The following is a 27,589-nucleotide window of genomic DNA, read 5'->3' as shown; positions in this document are numbered from 1 at the left end:
ACCGTCTCTCACCCACTCCCCCGCCAACCCTCCTCCACTTCTCCCTAAACCAAAAATCTGCATACAAACTAATATTTTCCGTGGTGGATAGGCCTTGACCCTCCTCAAAGCCACCCCCCCCTGTACCTGCCTCAATATACGCCAAGGTGGTCTTCGCCTGCCGTTCCTTAAACCTCCTTAATACAAAACCCGATGGCCTATCCCCCCTTAAAACATCCTCCAACCCTGCCCTAACTCGAATTGCCTCAAATTTTTCATTGTGAATTTCCGCCAACCTATTTCGCAAACGTTCCATGTCCTCACTCCGCCCCACCCGTTCCTCTGCATAACAGTCATTTAACTGACCCTCAAGATAATTTTGTAGTCCATAGCTCCACCTCGCCATCTCCTTACCCCGTACTTTAAAAAATTTCGCGATTTCAACTTTAGCCCTCATTTCCCACCAATCCAGCAAATCCATTTCCATATTCCTAGTCTCCCAAAAGGATTTCCACCAATCTTCAAACCCTGTAGGGTCACCCTCGCCCCTAAGTAGCCTCACATTTAATTTCCAGTATCCTGCATAAACTCTCACTATGCCATCAACCCTCAAATCTGCTATAACAGCACGATGATCAGAAAAACCCACATCGATAGTCCTCACCCTCTCCACACCTATGCCCTGCCTAACATAAATCCTATCTAACCGTGCCTCATATCCCCTACGAATAAAAGTGTGCTCCACTCCATATCCCCTACTTCCCACCACATCTACCACTCCAACATCTCGCAAAACATCCCGCAGAACCCCCAAAACACAACCCGCCCCCCTCGGAACCACATCACCATTCCTAATGACACAATTCCAATCCCCACCAATCACCGTAAAAGCAGGTAAACCTCGCAAGTGATATACCAGAACCTCGCGTACAAAATCCACCTTCACCCTAGCGTTACTAGTTGCTGGCATGTACACACCTACAAAACTAACCCTCCTGTCCCCCCAAAACCCATCCACCCTGACAACCCTCCCACCCCCCCCCCTCCTCCCAACCCAGGATACGCAAAGGACTGGTCTCCTTAACCGCCACAGCCACACCTCCTTTCAACCTCAAAGCATCACATGTAAACAACCTATAACCTTTCAACAACAGCTCACATCCTAACCTATGGTTATGTTCCTGAAAAAAACAGACATCAATACTAAATCTCCTCAAAACCCACTCTAACCATACCCTCTTGACCTCGGTTTTAAGACCGTTTACATTGAAAGTTACACACCTGAATTTTACAAGAATGGCGGCTTACCCCTATGCCGCTGAGGCTTACTTGGTCCTCCTTTCATAGGTTTCGGTTCTTCTCTATCAATCCCTCGTTCCTGCCCTCCAACCCCTCCCTGTCCCTTCCCGCCTAGCTTTCCACTGCCTCCCCTCCTCCCAGACTTGCCTTTGCTACCACAGCTGCCCACATCTTCTTCCCAGGCCTCTGCGCTGGTGTGAGGACTTCGTCCATGTCTGATGCCCCCGCTGATCTCTTGCGGGAGCTACCCTCTACACACATTTCTTCTGCAACCACATCTTCTTGATGGACCTCCACCACCACATTGCTCTCCTTTCGAACCTCACTCAAGTCTTCCTTACCCTGCTTCTGTTCATCCATCACCTTGTCATCACCTGACCTCACATCACTTTCCACACCATGCTCCGACTCTTCCAAAAAATCCTTCAGCACAGCCTCCAAAATCCCGTCCTGAGCTGACTCTGCAGTACCTAACGGTCTGTCTGACAGCGATATTCCCTCCCCCCCCGTTTCCACTGGTAGTGTAACACACGTCTCCAAAACCACCTCTGCCCTGTCGACCTCCTCACTCCATAGACCTGTACCCCGTCTTTCCACTTCACCCGTCATAACGTCCGCGGCTTCTAATGGCGTATCCACAGAAGCTGTCTCCTGACGCCTAGGGCCCTGTCTCCTGGGGCATTGTGCCACCATGTGCTCATAAGAGTCACATAAACGGCACGTCTTCCTCTGCCCCGCATAGTGTACAAAAACCTGTGTTCTATGGTTATGCAAAGTAACATATGATGGTATCGGCCTCCTCAGGGTCATTTTCAGTGTGAAGGATCCTTCCGGCATCCCCTCATAAGGGCCGTCCCTCCACATTCCCATGCTCGTCGAGTGTACAGTTCCATAACCACTGAACACATCTTGTAGGCTGTATGCTGTTGCCTCAAAAGGTACATTCCTTACCTTCACCCAAGTAAAATACTTAGACACATCATGCAAGCATACTTCCACTGCCGAATTGATACTCATCCGTCTTTCTTGAAATTCGTCTACGATGGTAGAGTAGAAGTCAGCCCTCATGAACTTCACGAAGACCCTTGACATTCCATTCAGTGCCACACCATACAGCTCTTCATTGGGGATGCCATAACAGTCCCTGATAATGCTTGGCAGGAGAACGTTCATCGTGTCGTTGCTTAAAGATCCTCTAACCAGCTGAATGCAGACAGTATTTATGCGCCGGTACAGTCGGTCCGCCATCTTGGTGCTAATGCTATGTTTTCCTCACCAGGTGGCGTGCAAGAGAACCTGTAGAAGCGTCCTCTCTCCCCGCAGGTCGAGAGACGAATTCTTCACCGTGCAAGAGAACCTGTAGAAGCGTCCTCTCTCCCCGCAGGTCGAGAGACGAATTACCAGTGCAAGTGGAAGATAATACGCTACCAAAGAAATATACATGCCCTTACACCTTCCCCATCTAGGGAACTAAACAAAACTTATCTTGCACAACCTCTCATCTGGTCACACACTAGTACCTCCAATCACACCCAACCACATCACTGCATTCCCAAGGAGGTGAGCCCGTTGAAATCCCCTGAACCCCCCCCCCTTTTACCAACCCACTCACCCCGGCAGTTAAAGCCCCTTATAACGCCAATAAATTCCCTATTGTTAGTCCTCTATAACCCTCAGAAAAATACTCTTCCCACCTTTTCCCAAAAATGTCTCTATTGCGACACAAAGTTCGATAAAACGTCGCCGCCAAAGTCCTTCTCAGCACATCCCCACCCACCTTCCCCCTCATACCCCATAAAACATATATGTAGTCCACGATGACATATGCTAAACCTCTTACCACACTCTCCTCCACACCACTCATATCAAGACTCAACGCTCGCAATACCGACACACCTTGACCCCCCACCCTCACCACTACCTTACGCATCCATACCCTGATGCACTCCAAACCTTCACAAAAATAGACGACATGATACGCAGTCTCTTCCCCACTGCATCTGCCACACCCCCCACCCTCAATAACCCTCCTATCTCGGAGCATCGCTCCCGTTGGCAAAATCCCATGCAGGAAACGGTACATAACCTCACGCGCCCTAGGTCGTATCCTTAATTTACTAAATCTTCGCCATATTACATCCCATGCATACATGGGGTAGATCCCTTCAACCGGCGCCACTACATGTCTCTCTAACAATTTACACAAGGTTCCCACCTTTACTTTTCCTGGTTCCCTGGCTAACATTAAGGCGCGTAACACTGTCTCACATTCCTTCATTTCCGCCCCTCCATACCATTTCCTCAGGTGAGCATGTACCTTATCTAGCTGACCCTCCCTCCATCCACCTGCACTCATCACTTCCCTCTTAATAAACACACATTTCACGCGCTTTCTCAAGTCCAACAAACCCAACCCTCCCCTACATACCGGCAATGTCACTACCTCCCTTCGCAACCAGTTGCACCCTGAACCCCACAAAAATTTGAACACCATTCTAAGAATACTCGTGATCGCCGTTCCTGTTAACGGCATCACAGCCGAAACAAACCAGACTTTACTATATAGTAATACATTGATGACAATTACACGTTGCCTAAGGGTTAAATGGTGAGGTCGCAGCATTCCCAACCGTCGCTGCACCTGTTCCACCATCCTATTCGAATTGCTAATCCTTGCAGCACTCAGGTCAGCCTCATACATGACACCGCAGATTTTCAGACTCCCGGTCCTCCGCTGCACAACATCACATCCCCAATCTAATCTCTCTGTCCACTCTCCCAGCCCCATGATCATTGACTTTTCCAGATTTACCTTCATCCCAGTAGCTCTCCCAAAAGTGTGTACAACTTCCCCCAAAAGTCCTAACCGTGTCTCCTCACTTGCCAAAATAGTGGTATCATCAACATAGCCCACCAAACCAGGCCACGGCTTCAGCTCACCATCCCTCCCCCCCGTCCTTAGACGATCCTCCACCATCCTATAAAAGGGATCCTGAACACATGCAAACAATATTTGTGATAAAGGACATCCCTGCCGAAGACCCCGCTCCATGTTGACTCCCCCCCCCACACACCCATTGATTTGCACCCTTACCTTCGCGTTTGAGTACAACGTATCCACCCACCCCACTATTTCTTCGCCAAACCCCTGTCGTAGGAGAATATCCCTCAAAGCCTTTCTTTCCACCCTATCATAAGCCCCTTGCCAATCCAACGCCACCAACGCCCCTCTTCCCCTTTCCATGTCCTCCAGGAACCCCTTGATAATCCCGTGGCCCACGCTCATTGACCTACCAGGTAAACCAAACTGAGACTCAAACACGACCCTCCCCACAACACATTTAAGCCGATTCCCAAGAATTTTCGCAAATAATTTATAATCAGCACAAAGCAACGAAATGGCTCGGTAATCCCGAAGGGTACTCTGCTGTTTACCCTTTGGGACCAACACCACCACCGCCGTTGCCTGAGATTCTCCCATCTTACCTCCGTCTTTCATGGCATTCATTAACCTTACTAGGAAACCCCTAAGCAGACCCCAGTGCTGTACATAAAATTCGCTAGGTAAACCATCGATCCCGGGTGCCTTACCCTTCCTCATGTCCATAAGGGCTCTCCATATTTCCCCCTCCTCAATGACCCCACCCAGTGCCTCCCGATCACTCCTCCCCAGTTTGCACGGCACATACTCACATACCTTCCCAAGAACCTCACCATCCACCCCACTACTTTTCCCGTATTCCTCAAACCATCTATCTGCATATGCACTCATCCCCTTGGTGTCCCTTAATACCTGACCCTCTCTAAAACCCCCCACAGAAGATATGACTTGCAAACCCGGTATTGTAGTCGTTCGCTGTCGTACCTTCTGTCCTCGCAGCACACAAGCTGATGGCTTGTCGCCCCAGAGTACTTCGTCCAACCCCGCCTGTACCCGTACAGCTTCAAAACGTTCTTCTTGCAAATCCCGTATTCTGTCCTTCAACATGTGTATATCCTCCACCGGGTACACCCCGGCCACCGCCCCCCCTCGTAACAATTCCGTAATCTAGATTCTAAGTAATTTGACAAACCATACCGCAATTGATTAATGCGTTTGCCCTCCCTCACATAAAATTGACGTATTCGTAACTTAGCCACACTATCCCACCATCCTACCACATCTTCCTCAGTCCTTCTGTCGGCACAGAGCTGTTCCCAAAATATTGCAAACGCTTCCACTCCCTCCCTATCCCCCAAAACCATCGTGTTCAGTTTCCAATAACTTCCCTGCCTACGAGCCAAAGCATCCCATCCCACCTCCACTAATACCGCCCTATGATCGGAAGACACCATCTCAATAGTTTTAAAAGACTCTACCAAAACCCTCTGAGATAAATATAACCTGTCCAAACGAGCCGCATATCCCCTTCTTATAAACGTATGTTCCACCTCCCACAGACCTCCCCCGAAAGCATCACGTAACTGAAGATCTCTAAGCAGGCCCCCCAAGACTGAGGAAAAATATCCCGCTCCTCTGGGTTCCACGTCTGTCCTCTTAATTACACAATTCCAATCCCCCCCCACAATCGCCACAGACGGTAACGTGCGTAGGTAATACACGAGCTCCTCCCGCACAAAATCCATCTTCACTTTCACGTCACTTTCTGCTGGGGCATACACACACACAAACGCCACTCTCTCTCCCATCCACCATCCTTCCACACGTAATACTCTCCCCCCTCCCCCCCCCCTCTTTCCTATGCAATACAAACGGGCTCGCCTCCCTGATCAACACACCCACTCCTCCTTTTAAACGCTCAGACGGCAACACATAAGCCTGATACCCAGGCACCACTAATTCACGACCAAGCTTAAAATTGTGCTCCTGCACAAAAGCTACGTCAACCTTGTACCTATTCAAAAACATCCTGAAGCACTCCCGTTTAACACCATCACACAGACCATTAATATTTATTGTTACACACCTGAGGCCAGTTTAAGGTTTCCTTCCCCGCCTCATGTCAAGATTCTTCCCTTTCAGACCGTTCCCCTGGACTGTGCCTTTGCCACAGACTCCCCCTCCTTCCCAACCATCCCCCCCCCTTCTGTTGTGGCCCTCTCGCAGAGTCACTCTGGGTACCATAACCCCATGTCTTTTTCCCCGGCCTTTGCGCCGGCGTCAGAACATCGTCCGAATCTGACGCTGCTGCCCTTTTCCTTGTAGCTCCCTCAGTTTCCATATCTGAGTCCTGGGAGCCAGCACAATGGACTTCCACCTCTACCACCCTTAATCCGCCTCCATGCCCTTCCATGGCACTCGCACTGTCCACCACAGGTGCCACCTGATCCTCCCCTTCCCCACACACACCTTCTGCCCTGATCCCAGGGTCTTGTTCGCTGTAACTCTCCACCTCCGTAGACTGTAACATAGCCTGTATCACCGTCTCCAACTCCTCCTCAATAGCCTTCACTGCTGCGCCCTCCTGTACCTCCTCACTTGACAACTGTACTGTTGATGGGCCAGGTGATTCATGGATCACCACTTCTTCCGATTCCCCAGGAGGAGCCACCACCTCTTCACTCCACATGCGACCACGCCCTCCTCCTTGCACCCGTTCTTCTTTAGGCATCGGGTGCTCATGCGCAGGTGCTCCGCCCCTTGCCGGCCCAGGAGCCACTGTTGATGGGCCAGGTGATTCATGGATCACCCCTTCTTCCGATTCCACTGGAGGAGCCACTACCTCTTCACTCCACATGCGACCACGCCCTCCTCCTTGCCCCCGTTCTTCCTTAGGCATCGGGTGCTCATGCGCAGGTGCTCCGCCCCTTGCCGGCCCAGGAGCCATACTCCGCTTGCCACAGTCTGCCGCCATATGGTCATATTCGCCACACAGTCGGCACGTACGTCTCTGCCCCGCATACGCTACCATTACCTGGGTTCTAAACTCTTCGAGATATACATACGAGGGTATAGGATGCCTAAGCGTCATCTTGAGATTAAAAGAACCCTCAGGAAATCCTGTGTAAGCACCTTTTACCCATTTGCCAGGTTGGGCCAGATGTACAGTTCCATAACGTTCGAAAACATTTCGAATATCTACCTCATCAGCCTCAAAAGGCACGTTGCGGAGCTTAACCCACGAATAATGTCGTGATACATCAATCAACTTGACCCTCACTGCCGGTGTTACGTTAATGCTGACATCTTGGTAACGATCAACCAAAGCCTCGTATACTTGAGCAGTTAGCACTTTCACGAAAATTCTATATACACCGTTCAGTGCCACTCCATATAAATCCTCGTCTCTGATGCCATATGTCTCTCGTATAATTTTGGGCAATAACACATCGACTGACGTAGGCGTTAAAGCCCCACTAATAAGTTCAATGCCCACAGTATTCACTCTCCTGCGCACACCTGGCGCCATGTCGTTGACTGAGTAGCTCGTCTGGGAAACAGTAGAGGGGTGCAAAGCACGACCGCACTCTACCTCATCCAGGCAGCGAATGCACAACACCTCCTCGTACCACTGCTGTCAGGTTACTGAGGAGCGTCAGGCAAGGGGGTCTACACGGCCCAAGAGCGATGCAGACAATGCTCCTCTGTGAGATGTTATGAAGAGGAATATAAGTCTATGGCTTTTATCAAAGTTCCAAAACTAGAACTTTGATATAAGCTGGACTGTGAGGGGAAAAAGTTCATTAAATAAGAGTGGAAGAGTGAATTACTGGTGGAGGAAGTATGACTGGCAGTGTGACTGTTCAGGAAGGTGTATGTGAGCAGTTAGCTTCCCCCCCCCCCTCATCCACCGGGTGAGGGCAACAAGTGACGCACGCTGACTGAGTAGCGTCACTTGGCTTCCTGCTCTCGTTAAGTCTGTAAGCAGAGTTCCGCTCTTGAATATTTAATATTTAGTTTTGCTTTCTTAATTCAATAGACAAGAATTTTTACTTTTGTCCTGACTTTGGTAATAATTAGTCATCACCATTTCTTTAAAAGGCTTGCAGCCTATCATGTAAATGACTCCATGTCTGGTTAGTAATGTCATTTTCATTTCCTCCTCAGCTTTGCCTGATTAAGGTCACCCACCAGATGCGAGACGAGCGGTGTTGGTCTAATATGAGGTCCGAAATGGAGGAATCGGTAATCTTGGGAGTTGTTCCTTCACCTTCGGATCTATACTTCTGCATCATAACGAGTAACTGCTTTTACACCACTTCTGGGCAAGTAAACAGCCGTATTTGAAGTAGTTTTTCTATACCATGAAGACAAATTTTATATCTCGGCAACATACTGAGGAACTGCCCTTGTCCTTGACTGTTCCTGTTGCTAGTTAATTACTACGGCCCACAGATAGCTGTTACCTACGCTGTTTGTACACCTTCATAAGTATTATATCGTCTGATACTGGACTTCACAGTAGTCACGACCACCTGGGCCTCATTAAGTCATCTCCACCGTCCCGCTACACTAATTATTCCTGTGCAACTCGCCATAACATCGGCAGACTCTGATCCTCTTGTACATATTAGGCATGATAATTTGAATTTTCTTCAGCAATTTTTTTTTCCAGTTAAAACAGATTTATGTTCAATTCTTCAAGATTTTTTCATTCAATAAAGCTTCCCTTATTTTGCTTAACTTCATTTTTCAAAGTTTTCTTACCATGCGGGGAGCTCCTTCAAAGCCTGAGGGTTGTAAGGACCCATAACCTTCACATGTACTATGCTGCAACAACCTGTTTCTCAAAGACTTAGTTCTTGTTTTAAGAATCATCCTCTGATACTGAGTGCTTGTTGCTGTAGCCTCCAGAAAAACTTCTCATTAGTATCTATTAAGTGATGTGCTTTGAGGAAACAATCGCGTTTCACTGGCAGTAGTAACTTCTATTAGACATCCACCCGAGTTTTTCAGAAAGATGGAAAAAAAAAACTGCAGTCTAGTGAACTATTTCAATGTGCAGAAAAATACCATGATTATCATTTTATCTTCGGCTAGGATTTGTGGCCTGACCGACAGGGTCATATTACCCCTCGTACAAAAAAACTTCGTTTTCACCGCTGCTGTACTGTATGTAACCTAATACTCGTGGGGCTGTCCCTATGCATAATGTTACATAAACAATTCCCGTATTTCATCTATAAAAAACTGGTGACAGCCTCCTCTGCTAAGCTTCTAAACTCTCGTGTATCTAACTTAAAACATAAATACAATAGTGTTACTATCATTTACGAGCTTTTACTCTAGAAATATTTTTTTACGTCACTGCAGTATTTTTGCTTCAATGCAGATAAGGGACAATTGATCCAAGGAAGTGAAATTGTCTTTTCCTTCCTCTTCAAGGGGTAGGGGGTTCCTTGGCGTGGTGGAGAGGTCTGAAGAATTACTCTCCTTCAGACCGAACCTGATTACCCTCCCCCATCACCTTTTTTTTTCTCTCTCTCCCTTTCCTCCTTTCCTTTTCCCTGTCCTATTTGTAGCCTCTGAGATCACGGTTTCTAAGAAGGGCTAAGTGTGCTGGGTTTAATCACGCTCTGTGGGGTCCCTCGGGAGTGGTGTAGTTTGCCGTGGAATCTAGATCTGGAGTTACCCAGCTCACCTCCCGGATTTTCGGGAAGTGAGGTGGGGTGGGGTGTCCTGGAGGTTACAGCGCATCTCTAGAGGCTCCCTGTCAGTTCTGGAAGGTGGCAACCTAAGGAGATATGCTTTGGGGGGGGGATTTCCAACCACCCTCCCTCTTATCCGCCGAGATGGCTAGATGTGAGGTTGCTATCCCAGAGCACTGGGTTACTGGCATGAAGAGTAGGGCATGGCACGTGTTCTACGCTGCATCTCCACTGCTGGCGGTCTCGAGGTACTCCTGGATGAGAGGGGGAACTTGTGGCCCTTTCATGCCATCTAGCGACTCTCTCCCGCTATCCATTTCTTTTTTTTTCCTTAAAATAAAGAAGTACCATGGAGTCTTCGTTCAATAGGCCAGACTTCTCCCATACCCCTGTACCTTCTAGTCAATGTAATGCCTCTTGTACGCCTTTAACTATGCATCTGGCTTCCCCGAATACAGGGCGACGTTTTTGGATCGCCCACCTACCTCGGGTCGGGCCGCCCGCAGAACTACACATAAACGTTCTAGACTATTTGCTGACGATAGTTTGATGTCTGCTCGTTCAACCCAGAAATGTCCGTGACATCCACTCCCTTTATGCACCAAGTACAGAATGGACCAAATTCTTTTCCTAACAAATCTCCAATTATCTTTCAGACCATAGTATTGGTAAAGCTCTTGCAACACGTTTCCTTTCCTACTCTTGGAAGCAGTGTGCATTGTTACAGTTCAGAAGGCAGAACAAGCTCATGATCTTTGCCAACTTCCAATGATAACTGTCCTATCAGTTCACAAGCACTCTCCTCTACATTATTGAAGTGGTACGGTGGTTTTACCACATAATGTACAGTGATTTGTTTTGCGGCGACAGTATTATGGAGCAATTAGCCCTTCAGGCTCTGCAGATTCTCAATGGATACACGTGTCCTTCCTGCTTGCGGGAGAGGCTTTCCCAGTAATATCGTCTGCTTAACCTTTGACTGCTGTGAACTCCCATCCTCCGTTTATATCACAGGGCATTGCCTAGGGGGGGTCCGTAAAGTGGTCCCTACACCCAGTGTTGAAATTGCTGGTGCTTTGGACACCTCGCTAAATACTGCAGATCTATGGGCAGAGTATCCTATCTGCGGTGCTGTGGATTGTGCTGACACATCTTTCAGTCTTCTCCCCCCCACTTTAATTGCAATGAACCTTATCCTTTTTCCTGCCAATGTCAAGTCTACCTTAATGAACGAGAAATCCACTTTTTTAAGGAGAGCAAAGGCCCTATGCTATGGCTCTCTCTCCACTCCGTGTTGAAGGGAATCTTCCTAGTGTTCATTCTCTAGTGGCTAGGAGACCTCGAACCTTGACATTCCCCCGCCTACCAGGTTCTCTTGTGCCATGTCTTCTGGAGTCGCCCCCGTCTCTAATTCTTATGCGGTTTAACCTTCAGAAACTCCCACCTTGCCTCTTCCTGCCTCTGTTTTTCATCTTCTCACCTGCTAGTTTCTCAGTTTGAGGTCTCGCATGCCTGCACCTTCTTTGCACCTATCACCTGTGAAGTTGAAGCTCTCCTAAGCCCAAGTATCTGAGCATTCCTCCAGTGTCTGAAAATTCCCCAACAGTTGTCCTTTTCGGCCTCGGTGCCTAGTTCTCTCCCCCTTTCTAACTCTCATGAAGGTAGAGGTTCACCTCCCTGTCGTGTGGTCCCCTCTTTCCTGTTCCCCCCAAACTTCTTCCCCAGTCCCCTTCCAGCCTCCTTCCTCTCCTGTTCCACCGCAGGACTCTTCTGTCCCCGCCGGCACGTCTCCAGGTTCATACTCCCCTCCATAGTCTCTCCGATCTTTACTTGCCGTCTCACGTGTGTGAAGTCGTGGTATCGGCATCTTCCTTCTCCTCTGAAACACTTGATGTTATCTCCAACTACATTGCGGAGACTAAACCCTCGATGGACACTGTGCACCTCCTTATGCCCCTTATTTTAAACAGCCCTCTAATCAATCTTTTCCTTCACAGCATTCTGATTCCTCCTTGCTCACACACTGTCCGTTGCCTCCACACGTTGACTTCAGACCATACTAGCCTATAGATTTTATCGCATCTCATTGATAGCATGCTTGTCTTTGTGAATAATGACTTACACTAGAATATTCGTGGCCTCAGGGGTAATCGGGGAGAGTTCAAAGTGTTACTCCCCTCAAAGAAGGTTCCTTGACGCTGGTGAGGGGCTCTTGATCTAGGAGATTGGATCTGTCCTCCGGTTCCCTGAATTGAGCCTAAATGCCTTCCACCCCCTAAGCGATGAATAATCCTACGGATTTAGCGCTTCCCCATGATTATAATAAAATCAGTGTTGCTCTCCCGGTTTTACCCAATGTGTCTCGTTATAAGAGCCTATGGTTCGTTCAGCAGTTATCCATCCCACTGCATTTTCTGATCCCTTTCCTGGTGTAACTCTTAATGAATGCGCTTCTTGCGCATTCTTTGTTCGTTCTCAGCTGCATTACGCTGCAGCCCATATATATTTGCACAGGTGGTATACAGTTTGTTCCCTCCCCTTCCCGTGCATTCTGTATCTCGGATATTGCGTTGATCTCTTTGTTGCCGCCCATCTTAAGTGATTTCTAACACTCATCATCTTTGGGGAGGGTCCCACTGTGACTCTCGTGGTGATCAGTTGGAGACTCTTCTCACTCCTCATCTTCGTTTTAAATACGGGTGCTCACACCTATTTCAACTTGCTTGGTTTTTCTTGCATTGATGTTTCTATCTGTTCCTCTTTAGTTACCCTTGATTACACTTGTGCTCTCCCAAATTTTCACGACAGTGATCACTTTTCTATTTTACGTATTACCGACCGCTTTGTATCCCCCGTTGGCAATCTGGACGAGCGAATTGGGACTTATTCTAATCATACTGCTTTGTAAGAACTCTTCTTCGTCCCAGTTTTCGACCTTAGTTTAGAGTGCAGTGTCACGTTCTATTCCTCGAACCTCAGGCAGGTATTCTCAGACATGCGTGACTTTGTGGTCTCTTGTGCCTGTGCAGTGCCTTTTAAGCATGCTGAATGGGGCCATTATTGATATAATCGGACGACAGATCGTCTTTTGGATTTTCAGCGAGTAAGGGCAGTCGCTCACCTCGTCATAAGCAATGCTAAATGCACAAGTTGGCAAGACTTAAGTTTCTTCTGTTACCTTGGCTTTCCCTGTGTGCGATTTGGATGAGGGTACAGAAGTTGCGTGGCAAGTACGCTCCAGACCCAACTCACGGGTTGCTGGTGTTAGCGTTACGGAACCTCTTGAGGTTGCCAGGGAAATAGTGAACTATCTTCTCCATGTTTTCCAAGGGCTTCACCTCTGTCCCTAGTTTCTTGCTTCTGAGTCTGCCAAGGAGCAATCACCATTGGATTTCTCTTCAAATGGAATAGTCGTATAATATACCTTTTACTCTCTTAGAGCTAGTCCAAGCTTTCCACTTGCCGGTCATTGGCAGCTGGGCCTGATGATATATCCGTATGCTACAGCATCTGCATTCTACGGCCTTTACAGTCCTTTTGCGTCTTTTCAGTCTTGTTTGGATGCGAAGGGTTCTCCCTCAACAATGGAAATCTGAGAATGTACTACTGTATCGCAAACCAGGCACCTCGGGGCTTGATACCTCTCGCTATCTTCCCACTCCTCTGACCAGTGTAGTCTGTAAGGTGATGGAACGATTGGTGAACAGATGTCTGATACGGTAATTGAACTCCATAGTCTTTCTCCTCGCCAATACGGCTTTTGCAAGGGCTGCTCTTCTTTGGGCCCCTTGCTCCACTCAGAAAAGTGTGTGTGAAATGCCTATGCTAATATACACTCCGTTCTAGCAGTCATTTTTGAACTTGAGAAGGCATATGACACCACTTGGGGGTATAACATCTTAGCCCAAGCCCATTCCTTAGGCCACCGCGGTAATCTTGTTGCTTTCTTATCTGAAAGACACATTCGTGTCTGTCATCGCCTTTCCTCAGACTTTTTTTCAGGTGGAGGGAGTCCCACAAGGTTGTCTTTAGCACTACCTTTTTATGGGCTTTAAACGACCTGCCTTTCTTCCATCGCATATTTAGTCATTGCTTTGTGGATGACTTGGCTTTAGCGTAGGCAGGCGCTGACTGTCGCCCAGTAGCGGCCTCCTTTCACGATGCTATTGACCGGGTTTTCCATTGGGCTACTTCTCGTGAATTTAAATTTTCTGTTGCAAAAACCCATTTCATTATCTTCACTAGACGTCCTCTTGTCCCAGATATTCCATTGTATTTGCACAGCTCGTGTATCCCAGAATGTGATACGGCAATGTTTCTTGGCCTTGTATTCGATCACCGGTTGACATGGAAACCTCACATTTCCTCTGAAGGCAACTTGCTATGGTCTGCTGAACCTCCTTGAAATTCTTGTGCATCGTTCATGGAGAGCAGATCGCCTGACTCTTCTCAGTTTGCATTCCACCTTAGTCTTGTCAAACCTGAATTATGGCGACAGTCTATTCTTCGACTTCTCCTGCAACTCTTTCCAAGTTAGATCCCCTTCATCATCAGGGTCTACGTTTATGCCTTTGTGACTTTCGTTCATTCCCTGTTGAAAGCCTCTATGCTGAGGCTTAACTGATCGGCTTGATGCTCATTGCCTTAGCTACTTTGTCCACTCTCATGATCCTTGCTTTCCTTCGACGTATAGGTTGGTCTCAGACGTTACTAAAAGCCCGTTATTTGATCGTTATTTGAGCGGATGCTGCTACGCGGTCATCGGTGCGTAATCGTCTGGTTTCCTATAGAAGTATTCCGTTCAAGTATTTTACCGCCATCTCTGTCCGTCTTTGCGGCCGTTGGCAACAACGGTGGTCAGACATGCACCATAACAAATTACTCTGTTAAACCACTTTTAGGATTGTGGCCATCTTACTACCATTGCCGTAATCGGGAGACTGCACTCTCCCATTTTCGCATCGGCCATTCTCGCCTTACCCATTTCTTACCCTATTTCTCTCTCTAAAGTTTGTCGGGTCCCTATTTTGGTTCTTTACTTGTCAATTGCTCGCTCACATGATTTACCTCCACCGACGCCACCGCCTTACCACACTTCATCTTCCCTTCTTGCAGACGACCCTGACTTTGACTGACTTTTTTGACTTTTTGTCGGTAACTGTTTTACTATACGAACTTTGACACACAGCCTCTAGTGTCCCTTCCAGCTTTTTTTTCCCCTCCCCTCGGATCCCCTCTCCACCTAGCTGTTTTTGGCCCTGCAATATTTTCTGTCCCGCTTTATTTGATTATCAAAATTCCTGGAGCTCTTCTATAATTTTCTGTTCAATACATAGTCCTGAGATGTTCGCCATTTACGTACATATTGTAGGCAGATCTCTCTCCACCTAGAATTGTTTACACAGCTTGAGAACCAGCAACAATATACAACATGGACATTTGTCATTCATTTAATATTGTCAAGGGTGTGTAGGAGTGAGCTGCAGCAACAGCCATAATAGACATGTCCACTATGCTAGAGTTCACCCATATGCTTCCGCTAATATTGGGAGTGCTCGTGCAACTTGATTATCTTGTCCTATTCCTTGTCTCGTTGTAATGAACAGCCTTTGCTTCTCGCCGTATAATTTCCTAAAAATATAACTCTTATTAACTGTGTGATCAGAGTAAATTTAATTCTCTTCATAATCTCTCGTATCTTAAGCCTTTATTCCACTACTCTGATCATTCTCACTATTTACCAGTATTCCTGTTTTCACAAGTACCAATTTCATTCTCATCTTTTCAAACATATGTAATACAGTGTGGCACAATAGTTCCAGGATCTAAAGCTTGTCTGTCACAATGCCCATACACATCCTCGCATATATTACGTTGTAAATATTCATTTGCAGTTTTCGATTTACTATGAATTTTTCTGAGCTTACGCTATCTGTGGATTGGGCAGATGTGCTGTTATTTATTTACTTACCAGTCATTCACTTGTATATGCATATTTGTGTGAAATGAGAGGGGCAGGGGCTACCTACTCCAATCGGTTGCTTATGTGTAATTAGCTATTCTTAATTACGTTTAAGAGTTTGCTATGAGTTTGTCAAAGCTCTTGATCTCGCCTCTTAATTCACGACCAATACGGGAAAAACAGTATAATTAATGTTTTCTTTTAGAACTGTAGAGTTATCTCTAACTAAATTATTAAAATAATCCCAGTTTTAACTCCCTTTGACTTGTTTCAATCAATTCTCTCTTGAATATCCCTATCTAACCACCAGATTGTTGTATATAGTGATCATGTTCCTTCTAGTTCTTTATTCTTCCAGTGTCTAGCTCTCGTACACCTACGCAAATTACCTTTAATTCATGTTCGACATGGGGCACTACTTTTGACTCTGAAGATTGACCTACGATATGTAGGCTTCACACTGGCGCTGCAACCTCGAGAATGAGGTGCACACGTTAAGTATGCAGCATTTTGAACGTCTCCTTTAGAATCCCGAATGTCATGAATATTGTTTGCAAGCTTATCCTATGCTTAAGATGTTCAGTTTATATGGGCCTCGGAAGACAAGCTGCAATTATAATCATAACTAAGGGGGGTGCTAAAGGTATGATGTGCTTGATCGGAGATCAGCGAAGGTGAAAAGCATAACAAAGGTAGTTATTAAGGGCGGTGAGGAGTGCTAAAGGGGGGATAATCAAAACTGGTGCAATAAATCCGTTGCTGAATAAGTCAAGTGGGAGTCTGTGTCAAAGGTGGGGTCGTCAGCATTGAGGGTAATAAAATATGGGTGTTAGAATGGTGACGATGTCGGAGGTAAATTCTTCCTGCCCGCTGGTAGATGCGACAGTCTGATAGTATATGTAAAACTCAAGTTGGAACCTGACTTTCCTGACAGAATCTCATGGAAAGGTGCCCAGTTCCTCTCCATTAGACACCCATGAGTCACGAAATTGTAATGAAATCGTAATGAAATCTCCAGACCGACGCGTCTGGAGAGCATAATCTCTTAACCACGACGTTGATAAGACCAGAAACCTGAACACGGCTTAATAGAATATAATATTATGAATTAACTCAGACCAACGTTGTTACCAATTGTTGCAAATGTAGAGATTACAGCAAAATTGTCTGAGACTGGAATACCCCTGTATGAAACGTGAAGGTCGTGTACCACTGACCGCACAGCCAAGACTGCCTCGTTGCCCTGAACATCAACATGACCAGAGACCCACTAGTTAGTTTAGTTTAGTATCTTTATTATGCACCCCATACCCATCCTGTGGGCGGTTGTCGAAAGATTACAAAGGTACATAATGGGTCCAGGGACTGGACCCCAAAGTTATGATAGCTGAACTAGTTACAAAGGTAATGAACTCCAGGTAAATCTGGTCACAATCATGGCAAGTTACAGAGGTAATGAATCAGCCTCACTCCTATACATGGTTACAATCATTAACAAATTACAAAGTAATGAACCACTGATACGTCCACACCTGGTCACAATTGTAATGAGTTATAAATACAAATATTAAGTGGGTCATACATCCACACGAAAGCGCGCGTGCGCGCGCGCACACAGAGACACGAGGGCGAACGCACAGACACGTGCACACGAGCGTACAAATATATGCATACACACAAGCGCGCGCGCGCACACACACACACACACACACACACACACACACACACACACACACACACACACACACACACAGCCCCCCCCACACACACAGCCCCCCACACAAACAGCCCCCCAGACAAGCACGCATCCCCCCCCCAAACACACACACGTAAGTGGTAATGCTTTATTTACAGCTAGCAAAGTCAGAGTATTTCTCCAGAATGGTCTGTAATATATCACTGTGGATAAAATACTTTGCCATTTCTTGAACATTTCTGAGTGAGTTGTCTCTAAATTCATTAATTTGATCACACTCCAGTACATAATGACGCAGGGTGTGACAATAGTCCATCTGGCAAAGTTTACATTTCGTTTGGTCTACATCTGGTGGTGGTGATTTAACCTGCCATAGATACTTGTAACCCAGCCGGAGCCGGGCAGTAGTGACATCCAAGAGTCTGCTTATCTTGTTGGATGTACCATAGACATGTGGCTCCTCCTGCATGATGGAATGATGATAGATGGACTGACTTGTGTCAATCTCCCTAAGCCTTAAGTCAATAAAGTTCAGTTGAAGTTCTTTTCGTATTATTGTTCTCAAACTGCTAACTGACAACTCAAGATTGTTATCTACTCCATCTTTGAGAGCATACAGCTTAGCCAATTTATCAGTTTTATCATGCATCTGAAGACCAATGTGAGATGGAATCCACAGCATGTGCACTCTGACTCCACTGTCCACAATCCTACCATACCTGTGTCTGGCTTCTGACACAAGTACATGTATACCGCAATTTATATATAATGAGTTGAGAGCGTTTATGGATGACAGAGAATCAGTTACAGTCAGTGTCAACCTTAGATACATGGATGCATTTGAGTGCAAGGAGTATGGCAAACAGTTGTCTGAAGGGTAGAGGCCCAGTTATTGATGCGTGCTCCAATTTCTTTGAGAGCCATCACTCTGACAACAGCAGCACTACCAGCTGCACCAGTGGACTGGTGAACAGAACCATCAACGTAAATTGTGAGTGTTCTGTATGACTAAGTTATCAATACAGCTTAAGGCATCATGTTTGGCTTCAAGACGAAGCTTTAGTTGTGATTTAAGAAGAGTTTTGGGGGGAAATGGAGGAATGGTAGTTTGGAATGAGGTAATATCCCATGGAGCAGGGAAGTCTCTGTTGCCTAACTTGACATTGATCATGTAGCTGGTTCATGCGGAGGTCGGTTCCAGTTTTTTCGATCCATCTGGAAGGATGCTCACCAGTGCTGAGGAAAGTTTGGAGGGCTTCTGTGCAGGGGTTTGAATGGGCTAGCCTAAGCATATTGACCCCAATAAGGATATTTTTCAGTAACACGATCTCTAATGCTTGGAATATTAAGTTCTTTCCGCATATTTAATTTTCTTGGCAGTACGAGGGCATCCTAGGATGATCCTCATTGCTTAGTTTTGCAGTTTTTCCAGCCCTCCAAGCTTCCAGTCAGACACAAGAGCAAGTAGTGGCGCCGCATAATCAACCAATGATCTAATATAAGCAAGATACATCATTTTCACAATTTTAACATTAGCTCCATATCTGGGATGAAAACCTGTCACAACTCTAAGTGCTCTCTGTCTTTGTATTGGCGACAGTCTCTCGTTACAACAGGTCCAAGTAGTGGAACCTCAAAGCCTAGATACCTGTATCCGCTTACATATTCTAGAAGAGATCCATCATGCAACTGGATCTGACGAACTGTGCCTCAGTTGAGGAGGACGTCTGTTTTGAGTATCTTTCTATCCCCTGAGATTATCAACCCCAGGTCCTGACACGAGGCTAGTACATGATTAAGAATGTTTTGAGTGTTGGAGAATCCGGTGGTGTGAATCATTATATCAGCAAAACTAATAATGATGGGGCTGGCTAGGCATAGCATTGAATAGGATGGGACTGAGCACACCTCCCTGTGGAGTTCCTAATTCAAAGTCTTCAGTTACACTTCTATGTCCCTGGAACAACACAGACGACTTTCTGTTGGACAGGTAACTTTTAATCCGGCGGAGAAGCCATCCTCCAACATCCATTCTGGCAAGTTCACTAATGATTACATGTCGGTTGGCTACATCAAAAGCGGATTTAAAGTCAAGGAAGGTAGTGTATGAGCTGTCAGTGTGCAGAGTGAGAAAGGTGGTTATGCAATGATGCACACCTTCCATGCATGAAGCCATGCAACCGGGGAGACAAGAATTGCTTAATTCTGTGCATAAGACGATTTAAAATCATCCTTTCGAATGTTTTACACAAGCAGCTGGTAAAGGATATTGGACTAAATGAGTTTTGTTGATTGGGCTTCAGAATGGGAATAATGAGGCTGTTGGTCCATGATTTAGGGAGCTCCCCAGTGACATAACTTATGTTATATAATTCAAGTAAAGGATTAGCTGGTACTCGACACAGCAATCTAAGTATGTTGTAATTAATATCATCCTCACCAGGCGAGGTGGAGCTGCCCTTTGTTAGTGCTGCATCAAGTTCAAAGTTAGTGAAAGGAAAGTTAGTCATCTTCCTTGTTTTCCGGATTTCACGTCGGACAACCCCCTCGCATATTTAAAATCAAGGAGCTGCTCTGGGGTCTTATAAGCTCCACGCAGCATATTTCAATCTCGTCTCATGAGCATTTCAGAGAATACCTACCCGAGGTCTGAGGGATTGTATTGGGAGTTGTAGTGAAAACAGAGGTCAAAAGAGGTTGTAATAGCTCATCAGGGGTGGGCAAAGGAAAAGATCCTCACTATAAATACTTTGTGAGTAAAGAGCCTAATTTGCCTGTTTAAACTGCCAATGTTGGCAACGAGGAGGACAAGAATATGAATGGGAAGTAACGAGGATAGGAAAATGATCGTTGTCATTTAAATCTGGAAACACAGACCGGGTAAAGTCGAGTGCAATTGAGGATGAACAAATTGATTGAGTTTGAGTCGAGGGTCAAAATAAGTTGGAGAACCCGTATTTAAAACATAGAAGGGAAAAGAAGTGAAAAGATCCTCGCACTAACCACAAGGAACGTCAGTTAGACAACCCCATCCCTCCCATTCCTCTGCCCAGAAGAAATAATTAGTATTAAAATGACATAATGAAAGGAGAGGTGGAGGAACGGAAGAATCCAGAAATGCAGCATTATGATTAGGTAAAGGCCGAAGAGAAGGATACAGAAAGCAGACTTTATACCATTAGATGCAGGTTGCAGTGTAATGCAGCGGAGTATGAACAAAGATCTGAGTGTAGTATACGGGTGTCCACAAGAAGTGCACTTCCATTTTAAAAGTCCCATCGGAAAGAGCTATAGCCCGTGATGGGATGGAAAACATCAGAGCGCAATTTTGGTTCTTGTAAACAGACACAAACATGGGAAAACTGGGAGAGCAACACCTGAAACTCACCCAGATTACCTCTGCGGCCACGAAAATTCTTCTGTAAGTTAGTCATGATTAGACAATAGAAGTATTCTGGTAAGATGAAGCAATAGGCGTCTACGGACTAGTCGAGTTAATGAAGTCTACATGTATGCAGATCTGGTAAAGAGCGAAGGACTGGAATGCTGTGAAGAAAAATTTTGTAGAAGGTTGAGTAAGATGTAGAGGAGGAGTGATGGGAGGTGGCTCTGTGCCCATCATTGGTTTTGTCTTGTCGATGAATGTGGAGATACACAGTTTCAGTAGTTTTCAAGTAAAGATTGGAGAGGCAATGGAAGTTACCAAAGAAGATGGGATGCGATGTTAGAGGTATCTCGGGAAGAAGCCCCTCAAGGAAGGCTCCTTGACGCTGGTGAGGGGCTCTTGATCTAGGGAATTGGATCTGTGCTCCAGTTGGATCTGTGCTCCAGTTCCCTGAATTAAGCCTGAATGCCTTCCATCCCCCCATAGGTGCTGTATAATCCTACGGGTTTAGTGCTTCCCCCTTGATTATAATAATAATCGGGAAGAAGCGTGAGTGGCACCAGGAGGGGAAGAAACTCGAGTGGCACCAGGAGGGGAAGAAACTCGAGTGGCACCAGGAGGGGAAGAAACTCGAGTGGCACCAGGAGGGGAAGAAACTGAAGGAAAGGGTGGATGAACTGCTGCACCAGTGACAGATACATTAACAGGTGATGGACTAGGTGCAGATATAGGAAAAATGAAATGTTTGTAAATAATCTGTGATTGAAGGATTAAACAAAAGGCGTAATTTGATGATTTTTTAGACTTTGGAGAAGTAGGGATGCGAGGTGATGGGTTTAGTTGTGGAAGGTCGTGAAGACAAAAATATGCGAGCGAGAAGATTCAAACGTAAGGACAGTAGCACGCGAGGAGATAGGAACTTCGGAGCTAGGGGCTTCAAAAGAGTTATACACCAATGACTACTGTGGAATTTGTGACTATAAGGGAAGTAGGCACAATGGAGGTTGGAGGCTGTCCAGTAACTCTGGAATAAGAATGCCGTGGAAGTCTCCATTGAACGGATATGGGAGACTGCAATGACGGAAGATAAACCCTCTCTTTGAGACAATGAATTTCTCGTACCTTTAAGGAAACCTGGCAACGGAGAGAAGTTAGGCGAGCTTCATTATAATTAAGGCAAGAGGGTGGTGGGTGGCTACAGGAAAGATTGCTATGTCAGCAACACCATACATTGCGCATTCTGCCAATGGCCTGCAGTATTCTGTAGGATGACCAAAATGCCAGAAATTTATGCATTTTTACGATGTACATATCAATTCCCTTGTGAGCTGTCCTGCAAAATAAACAGGAAGATCATGGCAATCAAAAGTTAACCTAGCTATATGACAGGAATAGCGCCTCCGCCGGCAAGCAGCAAGTACATGAAAGTCCACTTTTAGAATTAGGTTATGGAGCTCAAGTTGCTCCATAATGTCACCATCACTGGTCAGGAAATCACGTTGAGCGATGGTATGTGAACGAACTACGGTTCTAATGAAAGAATTGAAAGAAATGTGTTTTTGAATCGCGACTGGAATATTGTCAATGAAAGTAAGAATGGAAAAAAACGCGGTATGGATTGGGTTTGAACCCATAGAAAGTGATTCGAAAAACTCCAGGCCAGAACGGAAAGATTGTGAGCTTGTCCAGCATATTGACCCGGGACGATACGTACACCACTCTTGAGAACATCAGATGAAATATTTTGTCCGACATGGCATAGGAGTGCCTTGCTGATACTATGGTGTGAAAGACAGTTGGTGGGACATGTCGATTGTAGAGGAAAGAACTTAGTCCATTGTGTACTTTGAAACATAGAGTTAGAGAATGTCGAATCTGGGAAAAGCGAGAGGTAACCGGGACAGTGTCAAATGTTATTGGTCGTGGTCGTTTAGTTTGGGGACTGGAGGTGGTCCTTCATGAGATGAGTAGGCGATCTGAAAATCGTCGCACAGGAGAAACCTTTCTAAAACCTAGTGCAGAAGACTGTATTGGGTTAGAGAGGTCCGAAAAAAAGGTCTAATGGCGAGGCATGGTCGTGAAGACGAGCCGCAGGGTAAAAGGATTTGGGAGAAGGAAATTTCATGGACGTGGGTGTCAATGGTAAGGTTTTTTTCTTTATTTTTTGAGGAAAATGGGTACCTGGAGTGATAGCTCCTAGAATGACTGAAAGCGGTCATATATTCCCCTCCGTGTAAGAGAGAACCCGAAGGACATCCTAAGCCACCATCTGGGACACTGGAGAGTGGATCTGAACATCCCCAGATGATCCAGATTCCACAGCAAATACTACTACCACCATGGACCTCAGCGGAAGAGGACTGACAACAACACCCTTTCACCATCATAGGAAACAATTTCTAAGGAGACGACCCAAAAGGCCAAAAGCAGGAAAGGGAGGAGAGGGGAAGGATGGGCAAAGGAAGTGGGATGGGAGAGGAGGAAAGGGATGGAATGGGCAGGGATGGGAGGAGTGTGGGGTAGTTAGGTTCGGTCGGAGGAAGAAGACCGAAAGGTTTAATTCTTTAGACCAAGAGAGATTTTGCCACACCAAGGAGCCCCCATGAAGAGGACAGGTTTGAAGAAATGGTAATTCACAGATAACTTCTATTTTACTTTTTCTGAGGTTTTTCCATGATTTTATTCAGTTATTATTTTTTCCCCAAACTCCCAGCATCTTAGCTTTGTTTACGTTCGGGTTGAATTCTAAAAAAAAGTTATTAGATTGTCAGAGATCTTTTTTCAGAGTCTCCTGTAATCTTCAGTTCTCTTCAAATTATATTTCTTAGTGCTTGTGCGTGCATGCGTGCGTACTCACATGTGGTTGCAGTAATAGTCACAGCTCGTGGGTGTGTACTCACCTACTTGTGGTTGCAGGGTTCGATTCACAGCTCCTGGCCCTACCTAGGTGTCACTTCCTCCTCCATGAGCCTTATCATACCTCTTAGTTATGTATGAATCCTACCTCCACTATATCACTTCCCAGACTATTCTAATTCCTTACAACTCTGTGACTGAAGAAATGCTTCCTAACATCCCTGTGATTCATCTGTGTCTTCAACTACCAATTGTGACCCCTTTTTGTTGTGTCCCACCTCTGGAACATCCTGTCTCTGTCCACCTTCTCAATTCTTCTCAGTATTTTGTCATCATCCCCCCACCACCCCTATCTCTCCATTCCTCCAGTGTCGTCAGGTCGATTTCCCTTAACCTCTCCTCGTAGGACATACCCCTTAGCTCCGGGACTAATCTTGTTCAAACCTTTGCACTTTCTCTAATTTCCTTACATGCTTGGCTAGGTGTGGGTTTCAAACTGGTGTTGCATACTCCAGTATAGGCCTGACATACACGGTGTACAGGATCCTGAACGATTCCTTATCCATATGTCAGAATGCTATTCTTAGGTTTGCTAGGCTCCCATGTGCTGCAGCAGTTATTTGGTTGATGTGCGCCTCAGGATACGTACCCGGTGTTATTCAAGATCCTTTTCCTTGAAAGAGGTTCGTGGTCTCTGGCTCCCTAGACTGTACTCCGTCTGCGGTCTTTTGTGCCCTCCCCGATCTTCATGACTTTGCACTTGGTGGGGTTGAACTCCAGGAGCCGTTTTCCTGACCAGATCTGCAGCCTGTCCAGATCCCTCTGTAGTTCCGTCTGGTCCTCGTCCGATTGAATTTTTCTCATCAACTTCACATCATCTGCAAACAGGGACACTTCTGAGTCTATTCCTTCCATCATGTCGTTCATATTCACCAGAAACAGCACCGGTTCTAGGACTGACCCTGTGGGTTTCTGACACCTCGTCACGTACCATGACTCACTGATGTCTTCCCAACAGGTACTCCCTGATCCACTGCGGTACCTTCCTTGTTATACCTGCCTGATCTTCCAGCTTATGCAATAATCTCTTGTGTGGAACTGTGTCAAAAGCCGTCATACAGTCCAAGAAAACGCAATCTACCCACCCCTCTCTCTTGCCTTACTGCTGTCACCCATTCATAGAACTCCAGTAGGTCTGTGACACATGATTTCCCATCCCTGAAACCGTAATGATTGTCGTTGATAAGATCATTCCTTTCTAGGTGTTCCACCAATCTTCTCCATGACTTTGCATACTATACGTGTTAGTGACACTGGTCTGTAGTTTAGTGCTTCATGTCTGCCTCCTTTTTTAAAAATTGGGACTACATTTGCTGTCTTCCATGCCTCAGGTAGTCTCCCTGTCTCGATAGATGTTGATTGTTAGTGGCACACACACAGCGCCTCTGCTCCCTCTCTCAGGACCCATGGAGAGAGGTTATCTGGCCCCATCGCCTTCGAGGTATCTAGCTCGCTTAGCAGCCTCTTCAATTCTTCCTCGGTTGTATGTATTGTGTCCAACACTTGGTGTACCCCACCTCTTTCCGGATTCCCTTCTTCTATACAACAGCTTTGTATGTGTGTGTGTATGTTTGTGTATGTCTGCTCGTCTGTGTCTGCGTTTGTGTGTGTCTGCGTTTGTGTTTTTCTGCGTTTGTGTGTGCGCGCGCGTTTGCGTCTCTAGCAAAACATGGAATTTAGGAATTATATCCTTTCCCTGTTCATTCCACATCTTTGTGAATGCACATTACATCGTCAATAACCATTATTTCAATCAAAGTTAAGCGTTAGACCCACAATGATCATACAGCGCTGCATTACATAGTCAAAGAAATTGTTCCTTGGTAACACTTGTCAAGGACAGCAGACGAAAGCCAGAATTTAGTAAATATTTACCTAAGCAGTGAACAACAGACACACAAACTTGAGATCAAATATTTTATTTCTACGCTCACAGCATCTTCTCTCGCAGTGCTGAAAGTTCGACAACTCTTTCCTCTCTTATTTTTGATGTTTTTACGCACTCGAATCTGCATGTCAAGTAAGTTTCCGTAAGACTCTTGCTAAACAGCTCAAAATAAAACCTGAGATTCGTGGTAAGACTGGTAATGAAGTCAGGGTGCAGAGGGATGAGCTCCGTGCTACCCAGACCGTGCCTCCATCCTCAGGGATGAGCTCCGTGCTACCCAGACCGTGCCTTCATCCTGAGGGATGAGCTCTGTGCTACCCAGACCGTGCCTCCATCCTGAGGGATGAGCTCTGTGCTACCCAGACCGTGCCTCCATCCTCAGGGATGAGCTCCGTGTTACCCAGACCGTGCCTCCATCCTGAGGGATGAGCTCTGTGCTACCCAAACCGTGCCTCCATCCTGAGAGATGAGCTCTGTGCTACCCAGACCGTGCCTCCATCCTCAGGGATGAGCTCTGTGCTACTCAGACCGTGCCTCCATCCTGAGGGATGAGCTCTGTGCTACCCAGACCGTGCCTCCATCCTGAGGGATGAGCTCCGTGCTACCCAGACCGTGCCTCCATCCTCAGGGATGAGCTCTGTGCTACCCAGACCGTGCCTCCATCCTGAGGGATGAGCTCTGTGCTACCCAGACCGTGCCTCCATCCTGAGGGATGAGCTCTGTGCTACCCAGACCGTGCCTCCATCCTGAGGGATGAGCTCTGTGCTACCCAGACCGTGCCTCCATCCTGAGGGATGAGCTCTGTGCTATCCAGACCGTGCCTCCATCCTGAGGGATGAGCTCTGTGCTACCCAGACCGTGCCTCCATCCTGAGGGATGAGCTCTGTGCTACCCAGACCGTGCCTCCTTCCTGAGGGATGAGCTCTGTGCTACCCAGACCGTGCCTCCATCCTGAGGGATGAGCTCTGTGCTACACAGACCGTGCCTCCATCCTGAGGGATGAGCTCTGTGCTACCCAGACCGTGCCTCCATCCTGAGGGATGAGCTCTGTGCTACCCAGACCGTGCCTCCATCCTGAGGGATGAGCTCCGTGCTACTCAGACCGTGCCTCCATCCTGAGGGATGAGCTCCGTGCTACCCAGACCGTGCCTCCATCCTCAGGGATGAGCTCCGTGCTACCCAGACCGTGCCTCCATCCTGAGGGATGAGCTCTGTGCTACCCAGACCGTGCCTCCATCCTGAGGGATGAGCTCTGTGCTACCCAGACCGTGCCTCCATCCTGAGGGATGAGCTCTGTGCTACCCAGACCGTGCCTCCATCCTGAGGGATGAGCTCTGTGCTACCCAGACCGTGCCTCCATCCTCGGGGATGAGCTCCGTGCTACCCAGACCGTGCCTCCATCCTGAGGGATGAGCTCTGTGCTACCCAGACCGTGCCTCCATCCTGAGGGATGAGCTCTGTGCTACCCAGACCGTGCCTCCATCCTGAGGGATGAGCTCTGCGCTACCCAGACCGTGCCTCCATCCTGAGGGATGAGCTCTGTGCTACCCAGACCGTGCCTCCATCCTGAGGGATAAGCTCCGTGCTACCCAGACCGTGCCTCCATCCTGAGGGATGAGCTCCGTGCTACCCAGACCGTGCCTCCATCCTGAGGGATGAGCTCTGTGCTACCCAGACCGTGCCTCCATCCTCAGGGATGAGCTCCGTGCTACCCAGACCGTGCCTCCATCCTGAGGGATGAGCTCTGTGCTACCCAGACCGTGCCTCCATCCTCAGGGATGAGCTCTGTGCTACCCAGACCGTGCCTCCATCCTGAGGGATGAGCTCCGTGCTACCCAGACCGTGCCTCCATCCTCAGGGATGAGCTCTGTGCTA

The 27,589-nt window shown here is 46.9% G+C and overlaps 1 long non-coding RNA gene across 1 annotated transcript; it reads left to right on the top strand.

Annotated features, from left to right (window-relative positions):
* Nucleotides 1-8,036: 8,036 nt before the first annotated feature.
* On the top strand, nt 8,037-8,907 carry LOC128690339 (uncharacterized). The gene is made up of 2 exons (XR_008407282.2): nt 8,037-8,139; nt 8,327-8,907. It is a non-coding gene; the product is annotated as an uncharacterized lncRNA (long non-coding RNA).
* Nucleotides 8,908-27,589: the final 18,682 nt, after the last annotated feature.

Source organism: Cherax quadricarinatus, chromosome 32 (genome assembly GCF_038502225.1).
Source record: "Cherax quadricarinatus isolate ZL_2023a chromosome 32, ASM3850222v1, whole genome shotgun sequence".
Taxonomy (NCBI): domain Eukaryota; kingdom Metazoa; phylum Arthropoda; class Malacostraca; order Decapoda; family Parastacidae; genus Cherax; species Cherax quadricarinatus.
Note: the sequence above shows the minus strand (reverse complement) of the source record. Positions and strands in the feature narration are given on the sequence as shown.